Source organism: Artemia franciscana, chromosome 7 (assembly GCF_032884065.1).
Source record: "Artemia franciscana chromosome 7, ASM3288406v1, whole genome shotgun sequence".
In the NCBI taxonomy this organism is placed as follows: domain Eukaryota; kingdom Metazoa; phylum Arthropoda; class Branchiopoda; order Anostraca; family Artemiidae; genus Artemia; species Artemia franciscana.
In genome coordinates, this window is record NC_088869.1 from 6,298,551 (window position 1) to 6,315,940 (window position 17,390).

The window sequence follows — 17,390 nt, forward strand, 5'->3', positions numbered from 1 at the left end:
AAACCATCTGCGCAGGATTATTCTGAAAAAATTTGTTGCAATACAGACCAGTGAAATTCCTCCTTAGTTGTTTGTATTGAGGCCCAATTCCCTCCTTGAAAACAAAAACTAAATGCCCTGATTAGATACCTTTTAGGTATCATTAAATTTACATTCAGCTCCTCAAAATCGGTTAACTACAGAAGTGAGGCATCTGGATGCATCTTCTTACAGTTGTTTCCTCCTAGAAGTTCCTCCCACTTCTTAATCCTTTCCTCTTTGTAAAAAAAAGTATCTGTTCCTTCTGTTCTGACTATTCGGTGGTTCGTTAAGCAACATTACTAATAACCGACATTCCTTGTTTCCAAACTCAGAGCACTTTTTCTAGGAAGGTGGGTTGGGAGATTGGGAACAGAAAAACATTTGTTAGTCCAATATTTCTGAATTTTTGCTGATGGCCCCTTGGACCACTCTCAATCTTATAATCTTATACCCCTCCCCCTCCCTCAGTACAGCCAGATATATTATAAAATCCCGAATTTATGTTGAACTGATCTGATGAACTGGGTGTACTTGACGTTGGAGCTGTGGACACCAATGCACAAGAAACTTGGAAACAAAGATTGGTTCACCCAAAAATGTGGCAGAAAATCTTTTCTAAACTGCTTGGGGTTTTCGCCGGTAAGTTTTCGACCAATAGGTACTTAATGTAGAAAAAAACCAAGTTTGGTGGCTCAGGGCAAGATCCTCCTGAGAATAGTGTCCAAAAATGGACCATTCTCAATCTTAGCCCCCCCTCTTAGTACAGCCAGGCATATTATAATAACCCGGATTTATATTGAAATGATCTGATGAATTGTATGTACGTGTCGCTGGAGCTGCGGCTGGTTTAGAGGGATAAATTTTAAACTTTAAGGTGGATATCTCGTTTCAAAACCTTTCTCCCGTGGCACGAAGGCAACCACAATTCAACCCTTTTTCTTCAAATAACTGGTAACCTAATCCAAAAATAGTAATGAAATGAGCATACACAATCCAAAAAAAGGGTTTACGCTAAAACCTATCACAAGAATCAATCAAGAACAAGATCAGTTGACTAAACGGTATTTTGTGCATGCTGCTACTAATACTACTATCACAGCTACTTCTACTCCTAATACTGCTACTAATAAAATACTCCAACTAGGCCTACTACTTTATCTGCAACTGTTTGTAAGGATAAGAGTATTAAGATGAAAAGGGGGTCAAGAGGGCGCATCAGCAATATTTTTGGGACGCCTTATCGTGTCAAGATGAAATTACCTTTGTATCATAAGGGAGATGTAAAGAAATCTCAGAAATATCCCAAGAACGACTGAGGTTATTCAATTGAAACTTTCAGGACTACTTCTATTACTACTTCTGATCTTAAAATTTAACTAGATCAAAAGAGTGTAAGTGTTTCCAGGTTGTCACAGAGCAAAGTTACAATTTTTTAGGAATGGTATTAAGTTTTATAATTCAGGTTAACTTGAGAAGATATAAAACTAATTAAACAATACTAATATCGTAATGTAATTTCGTCAGTCGAAAACATGACGTCAGTCAACACACAAATATGACGTCACCCGACAGACAGACACAAACACAGACAACTTATTTATATACTAGCTGTTGGGGTGGCGCTTCGCGCCCCCCCCCCCCCCAACACCTAGTTGGTGGGGCGCTTCGCGCCCCCCCCCCCCCAAACCCCCCTGCGCGCGTTAGTCGTTACGCGCCATATTAGTTACGCGCCATTGTAGTTGTGTCCCTGTGTCCCACCTGTGAATATAGATAGATTTATATATGTGTTTCAAACTACGTAAAAATTGCGAATATACAACATTCTTGGCTTTCCCATTGTCTGTCCATATACAAAGCCGTATGTACTAATAATGACGTCATATGCAAACGCTCTTTTTACAAACAAACAAACATGCATACACACAACTCGTTTTTATATAGATAGATAGATAGATAGATACAATACAAATTAACTACGTAAAACTTGTGAATATACAACAGTCTTCGCTGTCCCATTGTCTGTGCGTATAAATAGATTGTCAGGTTTACCGACCCTCAAAGATGCAACATACAATTGTACATTGGTAAAGAAATCTGTATTAAGATCTATACCGCATTTTTCTAGTGATTGCCCTTGAGCTTTGTTGATGGTGGTTGCAAATGCTAATCGAATTGGGAATTGCAATCTTTTAAATTGAAAAAGCAGATCCGTTGGAATCATGGGAATGCGAGGAATAAGAACAGCCTCACCCTCATAAGGCCCTGTCAAGATTGTGGCCTCTATTAGGTTTTCCATTGTTTTTTTTTACGGCAAGTCGCGTGCCATTGCAAAGCTTTGGTGGGTTGATATTTCTTAAAAGTATTATTGGTACGCCTATTTTTAGTTGTAGCACGTGTGGTGGAAACCCTGAAAGATCTATGGAATTTAAAATTTCAGATGGATAATTAACCGCTTCATTTGGTTCCGAAATACAAATTAACTGCGTAAAACTTGCAAATATAAAACATTCTTCGCTGTCCAATTCTCGCTGCATATAAATAGATTGTCAGGTTTACCGACCCTCGAACATGCAACGTACAATTGTCCATGCGAAAAACAATCAGTATTAAGATCAATACCACATTTTTCTAATGATTGACCTTGAGCTTTGTTAATGGTGATTGCGAATGCTAATCGAATTGGGAATTGCAATCTTTTAAATTGAAAAGGCAGATCCGTTGGAATCATGGGAATGCGAGGAATAAGAACAGCCTCACCCTCAAAAGGCCCCGTCAGGATTGTGGCCTCTATTAGGTTTTCCATTGTTTTTTTTTTACGGCAAGTCGAGTGCCATTGCAAAGCTTTGGTGGGTTTATATTTCTTAAAAATATTATTGGTACGCCTATTTTTAGTTGTAGCACGTGTGGTGGAAACCCTGAAAGATCTATGGAATTTAAGAATTCAGATGGATAATTAACCGCTTCATTTGGTTCCAAAACTGTGTCGACTGACTTGTAAAGGACTGCCTGGTCTTGAATCTTGGTCAAAATAATATTGTGGATTTCGTGGACGTCTATATTTTTGGGTGCGAGAATCGCTCTTTCACTTAGCCATTTATTATTTTTATAATTTTTTAGAATATTCGGAAATACTTTTTCAATCAATTCATTTTTGGACGTCACTAAATTACAGAAATCAGCAGGTAGTTGTATACGTCCTGAAATTGAGTCTACTGGGAGCTTTCCGTTTCCCATTGCCAGCAATTGATCTGAAAATGTTTGACCAGAGTCATGGTTTTGCAATCGGACACGCATATTTGAAGTTAATTTTAATGTTTTTACGTGTGCCCATAAATTAGAATTTTTCAGGCAAGCATTCATTTCGTCTGCAGGAGTTGATCTAGGCATTATAGGTAAAGTTTGCCTGAAATCTCCCGCAAGCAATATTAAGGTGCTGCCAAAGGGTTTCGACTTCCCTTGCAAGTCTTTCAAGCATTGATCCAGAGCCTCGAGCGATTTTTTGTGTGCCATTGTGCACTCATCCCAAATAATAAGTTTGCATTGCTGCAATACTTTACACATCCCAGATGATTTGGAAATATTGCACGTGGGAGTTTCTGTAGAATGCAAGTTCAGAGGCAATTTCAAAGCGGAATGAGCAGTTCTTCCACCAGGCAGCAATGTTGCGGCTATTCCGGACGACGCAATTGCCAACGCTATATCATTTTTTGATCGAATTGATGCCAGAATCAGTTTTATCACAAACGTTTTACCAGTACCTCCTGGCGCATCCAACGGTGTAGAGTCTTCCTATCGTGGTATCTTTGAAGATGGTAGGTTGGCCGTCGACTGACTTACCCTGTTTTTGACGTTCAAATACTTTATTTTTAGTATTCCACGTGTAATACGAAGGCACTTCAGTATACAGCAGTTTTTTTGCAAAAGAATCATTTTTGCAAAGCGAAAAAAAAGCTGTTAATGTTGTATCCGGTGGATTCAAGACTCTTTGTTGCACGTTGGTTTCTGTAAAATAAACACGTTGACCATTCTGTAAATGTACCGCTAAGTGAACAACAGCTGGACTACGTTCATGTATCGGAAATGAAAGAATTCGCCAAACAGCTTCATTACCGCTTATGTATCTTCCAGCCTGATATTCTACGATTTCATCGAAATCTTTGATTTCGGACTGCAAGCCAAAAACTGCCATGTCACTGCCTTTGTTGACGTATTTACATATGTATTTGATTGCCTTTGCGGAGTTACAGTATTCAACGTTTATGTGTGCATTAAATGTTTTTGATAATAATGGGGAATATGGAACAACCCACTGGTTATCTACTTCGATGGTGGTACCGTTACGCTTCTTTATTATTGCTGTTTTACCGCCATCTTCAGTAGATCTTCTTTTATATTGTGGGTAACCATCATTGCCAGTAATTGTTTTGGGTACTAAAAGTCGAGGATATTGCTTTGTGCACCTTCCTTTGGCCATGCATGGTGAATTTTCGTTCAGTGCACCGCAAGGTTCATGTATCATATTTTTTACAATAATATCATGTAACCCCTTATCGACATTTTTATCAGGTATTTCAGCGGAAATCACATCATCAATTTCGTTTGAAGTAATTTTTTTATGTAGCCAGATTAGTATATGTGCGTGTGGCAAACCTCGTTTTTGCCATTCCACTGAGTACATCCAGCATCGCACTGACCCAAACACTTCATGTTTTACAAGGTAGTTTATCAGTGATTTCAACTTTTGCCGGAAGACACGTGCCGTAATGTCATGCCTATGAACCGCCGATTGTCCTTGAAGTAAAAGCTGCAGTATCTCGTCCCAAGATTGATTACATGTAAATGTAATAAATAAATCTGGACGACCATAGAGACGAACATACGCAATAGCATCTTGAGCATATTCATGCATATGACAGGGACTGCCAGCACATGACGAAGGTAAAATTGTTAATCTTCCAACATTTGTGGTATTACCGTCATTTATAACTGCATCTCGCAAATGAATGTATTGTTCAGAGCGGAGCTTGGTCTGATTCAGGCGGATATATAGCAAACGTTCTGATTCAATTTTAGCATACATATCTACGACAAATTGGTGAAACAATTCACGGCATTTTAAAATATAATTTTCTTCATCCTGCCGAATCATTAGTCTATAGGAATAATAATGCATTGCACTGCATTTCTTATTCATTTCTTTGATAGTGGCTGAATTCATCAATTTAATATTAAAGTGATAGCCGTCGGCTCCATCCCAAAAAATGATAGGATATTGTAGGGCATCGTAGCATCGATGAGTTTCAGCAATTCTTAACAACTGAGGGTTTTGCTTATGAAGAATAATATCTCGAGGTAAAAACTGATCACCGACCATAACAATTGCCACTTCGTCGATAGTCGGAGCATTGTATTTACGCACATGTTGGCCAGGAGGCGTTTTGTCAGCGGAAATAACAATTTTATGAGTATCAGTAGGCATCAAATCTATGGCTGTTTTGAACAGACGCACTAAATTATTATTTTCGTGGAAAAGATGTTGCAATTGGGAAACGATTGTCCTTTCAACGTTGGGAGAAATTTCGCAACGTGCATTCAATTCAGAATTTCTATCACTGATGAAGTACAATTGTAAAAATTTATGATTCTCACCTGAGAACGGTAGAAGGGACCCTGCTTTATGATAAATTTGCCCTTTTACTTTGAAAGTAGACATAAATTGATCTGGATTTTCGATTTGGGCTCCAAACGACGTCATTTGGAAACATGAGTTGTATTTTCTGATTTTTGACAAAAAACGCTTAGATTCTGACGTAGTTCCAGTAAGGAAAGTTTTCAATGGCTCTGGTGGTGCAGTCAATAGAGGAAGTTTAACTTTTCCTGAGGCGCAACACATTCCCATTGTTTCACCATTGAATTTCAAGGCCTTGCAATAGGGACAAATTTTAGACATTGTCCCGATTTGAACACATCTACTCAAGCTATAATCATCGACTGGGTTGTACCTGAATGCCAGGCGATAACTTTCAGGTTGCTCTGATTCCTCGGCACGCTTTCTTTTCTTACTTTCTCTATCAGCAGCAAGCCTTATTTCTTGCTGTTCTTGTGATTCCTCGGCACGCTTTCTTTTCTTACTTTCTCTATCAGCAGCAAGCCTGATTTCTTGTTGTTCTTGTGATTCCTCGGCACGCTTTCTTTTCTTACTTTCTCTATCAGCAGCAAGCCTGATTTCTTGCTGTTTTTGTAATTCCTCGGCACGCCTTCTTTTTTTCACATTCTCTTTTAGCAGCAAGTCTGCTTCCGCGTTGCTCTGGTAGTTCCTCGGCATGCTTTCTGTTCTTTCTTTCTCTATCAGCCTCAAGCCTGTTTCCCTGCTGGTCTTTTGATTCCTCGGCACGCCTTCTTTTTTCACTTTCTCTTTTAGCACCAAGTCTGCTTTCGCGTTGCTCTGGTAGTTCCTCGGCACGCTTTCTTTTCTGACTTTCTCTATCAGCAGCAAGTTTTTTGGCATAGACTCTTTGAGTATCTTCATCAGTCATTGTAAACTTAAACATTAATAGATTTCTACGCGAACATATGTCTTATATAACTTGAATGACGTCACCTTCAAAGCAAAAATGACGGCAACTAATTTCATGACGTCAGCAGAAACATGACGTCACCTGATCCACAGATCCACAGACAGACAGACAACTTATTTTTATATATATACTAGCTGTTGGGGTGGCGCTTCGCGCCACCCCAACACCTAGTTGGTGGGGGTGCTTCGCGCCCCCCCCCAAGCCCCCCCGCGCGCGTAAGTCGTTACGTGCCATAATAGTTACGCGCCATTGTAGTTGTGTCCCTATGTCCCACCTGTGAATATATATATATATATATATATATATATATATATATATATATATATATATATATATATATATATATATATATATATATATATATATATATATACATATATATATATATATATATATATATATATATATATATGGTTTTAACTACGTAAAACTTGCGAATATACAACATTCTTTGCTGTCCCGTTGTCTTTGCATATAAATAGATTGTCAGGTTTACCGACTCTTGAACATGCAACATATAATGGTCCATGGGAAAACAATCTGTATTCAGATCTATGCCTCATGATTCTAATGATTGCCCTTGAGCTTTGTTGATGGTGATTGCTAATCGACCATTCCCTGTCCCGGTGTCCCGGTCGTCATTTATATCCCCCTGTTTCCCCCGGTGTCCCCGTTGTAGTTGTGTCCCTGTGTCCCGGTCGTCATTTATATTCCCTGTGTCCCGGTCGTCATTTGTATCCCGGTGTCCTGGTCTGTATATACATTCGTTTTTTAGTTTTGTTTTTCTCCTTTATTTTTTTCCTTTTTTTTCTTTTTTAGTTTATTTAGATTTTTAGATTTTTTAGTTTTTTTATTAGTTTTTAGTTTTTTTTTCTTTTTAGTTTTTTTGTAGTTTTTACCTTCTTTTTAGTTTTGTTAGTTTTTTTTTTTTTTACTTATGTCCTGGTCGTCATTTATACTCCCTGTGTCCCGATGCTTTGTTGATTGCTAATCGAACATTCCTTTTGTCCTGGTCGCTTTCTCTTTGAGTGTCGTCATTTATTTTTTTCTTTTTTAGTTCTTTTAGTTTTTACCTTTTTTAGTTTTTTTTAGTTTTATAGATGAAAATTTTTTTTAGTTTTTTTCCTTTTTTTGTTTTTAGTTTTTTATTGGTTTTTACCTTTATTTTAGCTTATTTTTCAGTTTTTTCTTTTTTTTTATTTTTTTTTATTTTTTACTTTTTTTATTTTTTTACCTTTTTTTGGTTTTTTTAGTTTTTTTAGTTTTTTAGCTTTTTTACTTTTTTTATTAGTTTTTAGTTTTTTTTGTAGTCTTTGCCTTTTTTTAGTTTTTTCAGTTTTTTTTTAGTTTTTTATTGGTTTTTACCTTTATTTTAGCTTATTTTTCAGTTTTTTCCTTTTTTTTAGTTTTTTTTTAGTTTTTAGTTTTTTTAGTTATTTACCTTTTTTTAGTTTTTTAAGTTTTTTTAGTTTTGTAGCTTTTTTATTTTTTTATTAGTTTTTAGTTTTTTTGTAGTTTTTGCCTTTTTTTAGTTTTTTTAGTTTTTTAGCTTTTTTATTAGTTTTTAGTTTTTTTGTAGTTTTTGCCTTTTTTTAGTTTTTTTAGTTTTTTAGCTTTTTTATTTTTTTTATCAGTTTTTAGTTTTTTTTTGTAGTTAGTTTTTTTTAGTTTTTTACCTTTTTTTAGTTTTTTTAGTTTTTTTAGTTTTTTAGCTTTTTTATTTTTTTTTATTAGTTTTTAGTTTTTTTTTGTAGTTTTTGCCTTTTTTTAGTTTTTTTTAGTTTTTTAGCTTTTTTATTAGTTTTTAGTTTTTTTTTTGTAGTTTTTGCCTTTTTTTAGTTTTTTTAGTTTTTTAGCTTTTTTATTTTTTTATTAGTTTTTAGTTTTTTTTTGTAGTCTTTGCCTTTTTTAGTTTTTTCAGTTTTGACGTCACCTGATCCAGTTTTTTCAGGTGACGTCACCTGATACACGATCCACAGATCCACAGACAACATCGTTACGCGCCATATTAGTTACGCGCCATTGTAGTTGTGTCCCTATGTCCCACCTGTGAATATAGATATATATATATATATATATATATATATATATATATATATATATATATATATATATATATATATATATATATATATATATATATATATATATATATATATATATATATATATATATATATATATATATATATATGTTTTTAACTACGTAAAACTTGCGAATATACAACATTCTTTGCTGTCCCATTGTCTGTGCATATAAATAGATTGTCAGGTTTACCGACTCTTGAACATGCAACATATAATGGTCCATGGGAAAACAATCCGTATTCAGATCTATACCTCATGATTCTAATGATTGCCCTTGAGCTTTGTTGATGGTGATTGCTAATCGACCATTCCCTGAGTCGCCATCGTCATTTATATATCCCCCTGTGCACCCCGGCGTCCCCTTTGTAGTTATGTCCCTGTGTCCCTGTCGTCATTTATATTCCCTGTGTCCCGGTCGTCATTTGTGTCCCGGTGTTCCAGTCTGTGATTTCTCTTTGAGTGTCCCGGGCGTCATTTATATTCCTTGTGTCCCGGTGTCCCGGTCGTCATTTATATCCCCCTGTGCCCCCCGGCGTCCCCATTGTAGTTGTGTCCCTGTGTCCCGGTCGTCATTTATATTCCCTGTGTCCCGGTCGTCATTTGTATCCCGGTGTCCCGGTCTGTATATACATTCGTTTTTTAGTTTTGTTTTTCTTCTTTATTTTTTTCCTTTTTTCTTTTTTTTCTTTTTTAGTTTATTTAGATTTTTAGATTTTTTAGTTTTTTTTATTAGTTTTTAGTTTTTTTGTAGTTTTTACCATTTTTTTAGTTTTTTTAGTTTTTTTTAGTTTTTTAGCTTTTTTAGTTTTTTTTCTTTTTTATTTTTTTTGTAGTTTTTACCTTTTTTAGTTTTTTTCTTCTTTTGTATTAGTGTGAAATAATTCAGACGTCATATGCGGACAAATATGACGTCACCTGATCCACAGATCCACAGATCCACACACAGACAACTTATTTTTATATATATAGATATATATATATATATATATATATATATATATATATATATATATATATATATATATATATATATATATATATATATATAAACTACGTAAAACTTGCGAATATACAACATTCTTTGCTGTCCTATTGTCTGTCCATATAAATAGATTGTCAGGTTTACCAACTCTTGAACATGCAACATAATAATTGTCCATTTGAAAACAATCCGTATTCATATCTATACCGCATTTTTCTAACGATTGCCCTTGAGCTTTGTTGATGGTGATTGCTAATTGAATATTCCCTAAGTCCCCGTCGTCATTTATGTATCCCCCTGTGCCCCCGGTGTCCCCGTTGTAGTTGTGTCCCTGTTTACAGGTCGTCGTTTATATTCCCTGTGTCCCGGTCGTCATTTGTGTCCCGGTATCCCAGTCTGTAATTTCTCTTTGAGTGTCCCGGTCGTCATTTATATAGATATGCAAGCTGTTAGGGTGGCGCTTCGCGCCACCCCAACAGCTAGTTGGTGGGGGCACTTTGCGCCCCCCCAAGCCCCCCCGCGCGCGTAAGTCGTTACGCGCCATATTAGTTACGCGCCATTGTAGTTGTGTCCCTATGTCCCACCTGTAAATATAGATATATATATATATATATATATATATATATATATATATATATATATATATATATATATATATATATATATCTATATATATAAAAATAAGTTGTCTGTCTGTGGATGGATGGATGTGTCAGGTGACGTCACCTGAAAAAACTGGATTAGGTGACGTCAAAACTGAAAAAACTAAAAAAAGGCAAAAACTACAAAAAAAACTAAAAACTAATAAAAAAAATAAAAAAGCTAAAAAACTAAAAAAACTATAAAGGTAAAAACCAATAAAAAACTAAAAAAAAAACTGAAAAAACTAAAAAAAGGCAAAAACTACAAAAAAAACTAAAAACTAATAAAAAAAGTAAAAAAGCTAAAAAACTAAAAAAACTAAAAAAACTAAAAAAAGGTAAAAAACTAAAAAAAATAAAAAATAAAAAAAAAACTAAAAAAAAGGTAAAAACTGAAAAATAAGCTAAAATAAAGGTAAAAACCAATAAAAAACTAAAAAAAAAGGAAAAAACTAAAGGGGGGCTTGGGGGGGGGCGCGAAGCGCCCCAACCAACTAGGTTTTGTTAAACTACGTAAAACTTGCGAATATACAACATTCTTTGCTGTACCATTGTCTGTGCATATAAATAGATTGTTAGGTTTCCGTATTCAGATCTATACCTCATGATTCTAATGATTGCCCTTGAGCTTTGTTGATGGTGATTGCTAATCGACCATTCCCTGTGTCGCTGTCGTCATTTATATATCCCCCTGTGCCCCCGGCGTCCCCTTTGTAGTTGTGTCCCTGTGTCCCGGTCGTCATTTATATTCCCTGTGTCCCGGTCGTCATTTGTGTCCCAGTGTCCCAGTCTGTGATTTCTCTTTGAGTGTCCCGGGCGTCATTTATATTCCTTGTGTCCCGGTGTCCCGGTCGTCATTTATATCCCCCTGTGCCCCGCGGCGTCCCCGTTGTAGTTGTGTCCCAGTGTCCCGGTCGTCATTTATATTCCCTGTGTCTCGGTCGTCATTTGTATCCCGGTGTTCCGGTCTGTATATACATTCGTTTTTTTAGTTTTTCTCCTTTATTTTTTCATTTTTTTCCTTTTTTATTTTTTTACTTTTTTAGTTTTTTTATTTTTTAGCTTTTTTAGTTTTTTTATTAGTTTTTACCTTTTTTTTTAGTTTTTTAGTTTTTTTTACTTATGTCCTGGTCGTCATTTATACTCCCTGTGTCCCGGTCGTCATTTGTGTCCCGGTGCTTTGTTGACGGTGATTGCTAATCGAACATTCCTTTTGTCCCGGTCGCTTTCTCTTTGAGTGTCGTCATTTTTATTCCCTATGTGCCGGTGTCCCGGTCGTCATTTGTGTCCCGATGTCCCAGTCTGTAATTTCGTCAGTTGAAAACATGACGTCAGTCGACACAGAAACATGACGTCACCTGACAGACAGACACACAGACAGACAACTTATTTATATATATATAGATAGATACAGTTTCATTTCAGTTTTTTTTCTTTTTTAGTTTTTTCTTTTCTTAGTTTTTTTTTCTTTTTTAGTTTTTCTTTTTTAAATTTCTTCTAATTTTTTACCTTTTTATTTTTTTATTTTTTTTTACATTTTTCTTTTTAAGTTTTTTCTTTTTTTAATTTTTTATTTTTTTTTATTTTTAGTTTTTTTTAGTTTTTTACCATTTTTCTTTTTTCAGTTTTCTTTTTCTTCTCTGTTTTTCAGACGTCATATGCAAACCCTCAATAAAAAAATACATACAACTTATTTTTATATATAGATAAGATATAATCAGGCGTAACAGACATAGTGTAACAGACATAAAAGACAGACAACTTATTTTTATGTATATAGATTTTTATATATAGATACAGTTTCTTCTTTAGTTTTGTTTCTTTTTTAGTTTTTTCTTTTTTTTAGTTTCTTCTTTTTATTGATTTGTTTTCTTCAATTTGTCAATGTTCATTCTAACATTGACGCTTGGAAAAATCTTTACGTGCCAAGCATGCTAAAGCTCCCACAATTTATATTAAACCTCAAAATTTGGGGTATCTGCTTTAAGGTTTTCGAATTACTTTAATCTATTGTCAAAATATATTGAAATATTTGTGCCTATATGATTTTTGAGTTATTGGAATTTGTTTTATACAATACTTATATAAGATTTGGGGGTGATTTGTACAAGCAAATTATGGGAATTCCCATGGGGGGAATGCCAGCCCATTTATAGCTGACTTGTTTTTAAGTCAACTAGAATATAAATATATGATGGATAAGAATAATCCAATTAATTTTAAACATGCTTTGTCAAATAATAAAAGATATTTAGATGATATTTTGGTCTTAAATTGTAAGGATTTCATTGATATTTTTAAAATATATATCCATCAGAGCTTATTCTTGAGCCTAATCATGGCGCTGGTCGTGAAGATCATTTCTTAGATTTAAATATTAATATTCGTGATAATAATAAATTAAGTTTTAAAATGTATAATAAAACGGATGATTTTGATTTTGAAGTGATTAGTTTCCCATTCCCTGAAAGTAATATACACTCAAATATCACATATTCAGCGTTTTTCTCACAGTTGCTTCGTTATGCAAGGATTTGTAGTAATTATATTGATTTTAAAAATAGATGTAAAATCTTAAGCCAAAAGTTGATATCAAGAGGTTTTTCTGCAAATAAATTAACTTGGCAATTTAAAAAATTTAGTTTTCATTATAGCGAACTTTTAAATAAATATCAAAAGAATTATCTAGAAATACTTAAAGAAATTTTTAACTAATTTCGGAGGTTGGAGAAATGTTGTCACAGCGCCATTTATTTTGAATTGTGTTTCTAATTGAGCGGATTTTCTTAAAAATTAGCCACATGGTAAAGATGAATTCTATAATTGTTTAGTTCATTCAGGTTTTTTTGCAATGTGTTAATATTTGTGATTTGGTAAAATTTATAATATTTAGTTTACCTATTGTTGCTAAATGGAGGGATATATTAACAGGATAAGCTTGTTTTGGTTTTACTTTGTTGTTTTACATTTGCTGTTTTTTTTTCATAGACATGTATTTTGAGGGTGATACCTGACGTGGGGATGCCATGGATATTCTGTGGTAGCCACAACACTGTGCTGGGTAGAGAATTTAGAGTGGCGAAACCCTATATAGGCCAGTGTATTCTCCTGATGAGCCCTTATGTTGGGTGTTGCCTCTGAATTATTTGTCTATATTATTTTTTCTATTGTTTGGTAAATGACGACTTATACTTATTGACGACATGACTGCCTGTCCATGGATTATTCTTTATGGTTGATTGTGCGTGGCTATGCTGTTTGACCTATGTGATTGTATGGATGAGTAGGGTTAAGGCCTCATTCAAGTGCTGGTCTATATTAATCACTAATTTAGGAAAACAGTCTTCCTTTTCTCCTTCTGTCTCTTTCTTTCTTTTTTTTTTTTTTTTTTTTTTTTTTTTGTGTTTGTGCTGTTGCATTGGTGATTTCTCTTTTCATTATATATATATATATATATATATATATATATATATATATATATATATATATATATATATATATATATATATATATATATATATAATGCAGCACCACTTTAGACTAAAGCACCATAAACCACCATGCTTGACATATATAATCCAGCACCAGCTTTAGTCCAAGCTACCATGATTGCCATATATAATTAGGCACCAACTTTAAACTAAAGCACCATAGACCACCATGCTTGACATATATATTTTCTATTTTCACACCAACTTTAGACTAAACCACTATGTTTGACTTACGTAATTTAGCTCCAATTTTTGTCTAGATCATCATAAATAATGGCTTTGTCCGAAAATTAGTTGTGTCATTTGACCGACCCTTCCGTAAAACCATGTGGGCGAACTGCCCTATGTTGTGGTTGTCGCGCGCATTCCTCTTACTTGGAAAAATATAGACTTTTCAAGAGAATGAAACATGAATAATAGTGTATTTTTCTTTTGTTACACATAACTTAAGAGAGATTTATTTTTCTTCAAAAAAGTCGCCATGCATTTGTTTTCATTAAAAAGAAATGTGCTACGACAAATGCTGTACTGTTCCATTGCGTTTTAGTTAGAAACTGGAATTAAATTGTTCGTCAAGCATTGTTAAATTTGACAGTGGTATGATTTGTTAAAAGTGCTGAAGGTATAAAAGCCATTTTATAAAACTGTACCATAGAGATAATAGCACTAAAGACTAATGATTTTAGGCAAGAAACAATATTCTTATATGAAATTAATGAATAAAACATTATATCCAATTCGTAGAAAGTGCTAGCAATTACATTAAAAGACATGACATGTAAGTTTACAGATTAGTTTGGATATTTCTGTTTACTTTGTTCTTTTATTTTCTACTTTTTTATTCTACTTTTCCATTCTTTATTTTATTCTTCTTTATCAAAATGAAAAATAAAAATCAAGAAGACTAAAAAGGAAAATATTTCCAGCCAGTGAAAAAGCAAATTTATTTGCAAAGGCAGTGCAAATATTTTTTGCCGAAACTTCCGCTCAGTGCAAAGACAGAAGGATAATAATGGACCGGGAAACAAAGCCATTAAAACAAATAAAAACAAACGGAAAAACAACCACTAAAATAAATAGACCCTTTCCATGTAACATTTAAAGGGCTACTGAATAAAATATTTGATATTGAAAGACATTTTAATAAAGTAATCCAAGTTCATTTTCTTTAAATCCTTTTTAAAAAACAATCGCTTATCAGATCTGGTATCACTTGAAATTTTGTTACGTTGTGAAACATTATGATTAAAAAGAGAAATATCTGTATTGATAAGTTAGTTACAAAGGGGACTCAAATAAGTCTCCAGGATATGTATTAAGGGCTAAATCTGGTGTATGCATTTCTTAATTTTTACGGAATCTCTGAACACTTGAAATGGACCTTTAACGGACGAAATCACGGATGTATTCTCAGACAAAATGAGGTGGTGTGGGTTGTCGCACACAGTAGTTTTGATTGGGCCTATGTAAAATCAAAATTGTTAGGCCTTTGGTGTAGCTTTATGGTTTTCTCTATTAAAGATTTGAGTTCCTTTAGTCTCTCTCCTAATTGTTGTTGAGTTCTACCAATATAGAGACGACCGCAAGAACAGGGGATCATGTCAACACCACTTCCCAGGATCCCAGGATGGGGCTGGTTTTATCTTTCCCCCAGCTGTGAAAGGTCTGTAATTTATTTAAGATATTGAATACTACGTTCAGGCTGTCTTTTTAAAATCTTTTTCAGTTGGTCTCCCAGTTTTGTTAAGTAGGGTAAGATTGTGATTTTTTTTTTGATTTTTTTTTAATACCTGCTAATGGGACGCTTTCAATTAGAGATTGTGTTGTTTTAGTATGCATTGTTTTTATATATCATTTATTGTATCCTGGTTTTTCTTCTTCTTGAGTTTTTTCTCATCTTTTTTTTATTCTTCTCATTCTTTAACTATCTTATGTCTTTAAGTTTGATTTGCTCTTTAGGAAGTGTTATACATGCACACAGGGATGAAGTGAGAGAGTAGGAATCGGTCCAAAGACTATTGGTCGTTTTGATCCAAAGGACTCTCCCCTCGCCAAAAAAAAAGTCTTTTCGGTTTTTAGCTCGCCCTTCTAAGAAATAGTATCCCCAAAGATTGCACCTGTGTACCCATGACGGTAGACCTGTGCTAAAAACTTCTGGTTTATTTTGTTTGCTCAAATTTGGTTCTTTTGTTCTCCCTTCTAAGAAATAGTATCCAAAAAGATGGCACCTGTGTACCCATGACGGTAGACCTGTGTTAAAAACTTCTGGTTTATTTTGTTTACTCAAATTTGGTTCTTTTGTTGCATATATACTAGATACGTAATGATTACCAAACCGAAAGAACGGTAAGTAAAGAGATATCCTTGTCAATTGGTGTCAAAACTCTCTAAAATGAAATAGTTTGGAAACAGTGTATCATAAGTATGGCCAGAAAATATCCGGAAGGAAAATGAAATATAAGAATTCTACTTTTTTTTTTACAGTGGAACCCTTATCACTTTCAAATTCCACCCCTCAGTTCCTTCACCGCTCCAACCAAATTTTCTTTTGTAGGAAGCAATACTGCATTTTGTCTTCTGATATGGTCACGATTACCTAAGTTGTTTTCTTCTTCACTGCATCCATAGACTCAAAAAATATTCTTGTCAGTGCGTTCTTGACGTTAAGAAACAAAACAAAAAGTCCGATGAAGCAAGGTCAGGAGAGTAGGGTGGGTGGTCCATCGCAGGAATTCTAGGTTTCGTACAAAGCCTCTTGATCGACAGTGCTGGTTAAACTGGCGTAATATCTTGATTAAGGATACACGAACGAATTTTTCAGATGTCAAGTATTCTTCTGTGCATGCGTTCACGAAGAGTGGTCAATACCTTCGCGAAAGTCCGTCAATAGTTCAGGTGCCCATTTAATGTGAACGATCCTCTGGATGTTTGAAGACACAATCATCATGGCTTTGAATTTCAACTTGCTTATCCTTACTTTTTTCCCTTGGTGAACTAAGGCTTTTCCATTCTACTGAGTGTCGCTTGGTTTCAGGGTCGTACGTGAAAAACCATGATTCATCATATGTTACTACAGGCTCTCAAAAGTTAGGATCAGCTTAAACGCTCTTTAAAATATCACCACAGTTTGGCCTTTTGGGTTTACTTTTTATCAGTAGTGAGGTTTCTTGGTGCAAACGGTTAAGACGAAAAAGAAGGTGCCTTGAGAGGATGTGTCATGGAAGTTTAAAATTGGTAAGGAGGCGGTCAAGAAGGATAAGAGGAGGCATGACAGAAGCTTGCAATGGGAAGGAAAACCTGTCAGTAAAGTTTTCGGTGTCTGTGATATGTTTCTTAACTTATCGTGAGGCTGGATATTTTTCAATCACTAATTATTTATTGTATTTTAGGTACTTGAAAAACAGCAAAAAGTAGAAGAAAAATGTTTGGACCCTATTTTGTCCAATTTAGTAAGGCGTGTCAAATCCAAAGTTAATAGTGCTAGCCTTAAACCAAATATTAAAAGATGATGCAAAATAAAGATTTTAACTTTTTTTTTCTCTCAGCCTTATCTATGATCAGTAAAAATTCAAATGTGTAGGTGAATCAAA

General features: G+C 34.5%; 1 pseudogene; it reads left to right on the plus strand.

Moving 5' to 3' along the window:
- Nucleotides 1-537: 537 nt before the first annotated feature.
- The window catches only part of LOC136028670 (asparagine--tRNA ligase, cytoplasmic-like), a 38,737-nt pseudogene continuing 21,884 nt past the window's right edge, over nt 538-17,390 (plus strand).